Below are 2,519 nucleotides of genomic sequence, written 5' to 3' on the forward strand. Positions count from 1 at the left end.
CACCCTGTAGCCTGTGAGCCTCGGGCAGCCTCATCTTCTGATTCCTGCTGATTGGTAAGGGCTGGCTGGACGGGGTGGGGGGAGGTGACCCGCCTCCCTTCTACCTTCCCTCTCACTGCTCTCCCCTGACCCACCCTGTCATGCTCCCCTCTCCCTCCCACCCCCCGTCATCGCCTGCCCACCCAAAAGCCGGGGCCCACCCTAGTTTTTCTGTCCTAGCTACGTCACTGCCTCTGCCTAATGGCAAGACTGGGCAGCCCTTACACATGTTGGTGAGCACTTAGAGTTGGTCTACAGGAGTTATCCCTGATTTACTCTGTGTGTAGACACTCTTATTCTGGAATAAGAGTGTCCACATATGGAGTTAATCAGGGACAATTAATCAGGAATAACTCCATGTATAGAGAAACCCTTACTCATCTGAATAGTTCCAGTCACTTCAGTGGGACTATGCACATGAGTAAACTCTCAGCAACATGAGCAAAGGCCCTAGAATTTGATTCTGCAGGCCAAATTTTCAGAAGAGCTCAGCACTGAAAATGGGCTAGATTTTCAAAAGAGCTAAGATTTCATTTAGACACCAGAATAAGCAGACAATTTATGTATTTATTTTTTAAAAAAGAGGCCCAGCATTTTGGGTGTTGATCGCCTTTGAAAATGTGGCCCCAGGAGCAAAAGAGCATCTAGACACTCGGGAGAGAGAAGAGATTGGCGGGTAGTGATCAATATATTGGGGATCGATGTATCGCACCTCGTCTAGATGCGATACATTGATCCCCAAACGTACTCCCCGTCAACTCTGGAACTCCACCAGGGCGAGAGGCAGAAGCAGAGTCAACGGGGGAGCGGCAGCTGTCGATCCCGTGCTGCGAGGATGCAAAGTAAGTCAATCTAAGTTGATCTAAGATACATCGTCTTCAGCTACGCTATTTTTGTGGCCAAAATTGCGTATCTTATATCGATCTCTCCCTCCCCCCAGTGTAGACCAGGCCTGAGAGTAGGAAGAGGGGACACTACTTTCAAATAAGTCAGTTTGCATAAATCAAGTTCAGCTCAACTTCTCTCTGTTACTATCATGAAAGCACTAATCTTAACTCCATCCTTTAAAAGATTTTCAGAAGCAGGATTTTAAGCAGCAAGGCTTACCTGATATTTACAGGCAATGATTAAAGTGTAATAGGAATTTATTAAAAATGTGCATAGCAATTTATATTTTTGACAGCTAAAGGAGAGAGAGAAAACAGATGGATGTGTTTAAATGATAGAAAATGGTTTGGTTACTTTCCTTTCCAATTACAAAGTGCAGTTGGTGTATAGAAAGCAACACTGCACATTTCATAGCACACATTACCTTGTTGCATGACACACACGCTTTTCTCAGTAAAGGTTTGCAGATGATACTTGAATGGGAATGGTTTCTGTCAAAGCGGTGTATGAAGCCCATGTGAGATAAGGTAATATGATATCAATCTAAGTACAAGTAAGGAAGACACATTAGAAAAGTACTTAAATAGATTACTCAAATGGTAAATCTGGAGTGAAAAGTTTCTGGAGTGAAACTGAGCCATGGAAAATTAATCCAAGGAAGGACTGTGCAGTCTAATCTGTCATCAGGAGCCTTTCAGGCTTGGCTAACATATTTATGTAATATTTTCCATGCATGCCTTGAGTTTTGCAAACTTTCAATGATACGGTGCTACCATATTCTTTTTGTGTGTTTTATTTATTCAAATGCCTTTGCTTTGCAAATGCCAGGCTCCTTACCAAACTCAAATGAAACAGTTTTTATGCAGCATTTGAAAACATGAGATCCAAATGAGTGCACAGATCATTCAAGAAAAAACCAAAGTATTTTCCCAGCCACAAACACTCCCCAACCTCCCAAATCTATTCCCTCAACCAGATCTCTACCCCACTCTAAAGAAAATCCTGCAAGAACAGGTGAGTTTTGAAATGTCCTTAAGATCACTAAATCCAAGTTCTGGTGAACCCAAGGAGAAAGTGAATTCTAGAGCAAGTGTAACCCACTGGTGAGTGTGTTCTACAGGTCCCCTTCTGTGCCAACCCACAGAGGATATAAGTTGTGGAAGCTGCTAGCTAAAGAGCTTTGGTACTTTAGCTCAAGCTGTAGCATCTCATGTTTTTAGCTCTGTAGGTTCAATCCCTGGGGTGCCTTTTAAAGGATGCCTGTGTGTCTCTAACCACCTCTTTACTCTGTTATTTATCCATGGTGACACTTTTTTGGTCCTCTTACTATTTTTTTTTACATTTGGGTATACATTAATTTGAGCCTCTATTATGGTGTTTTTGAAAAGTTTCCATGCAGCTTGCAGTCTTGTGGCTGTTCCTTTAATTTCCATTTAACTAGTATCCTCATTTTCATGCCATTCCCCTTTCTGACGTTAAATGCTACTGTGGTGGGCTTCTTTGGTATTCCACCCCCGCCGCCCATAAGGATGTTAAATTTAATTATATTATGGTCACTATTTCCAAGCAGTTCAGCTATATTCCCCTTTGGA

This window comes from Mauremys reevesii, linkage group 1 (assembly GCF_016161935.1).
Source record: "Mauremys reevesii isolate NIE-2019 linkage group 1, ASM1616193v1, whole genome shotgun sequence".
Classification (NCBI taxonomy): Eukaryota; Metazoa; Chordata; order Testudines; family Geoemydidae; genus Mauremys; species Mauremys reevesii.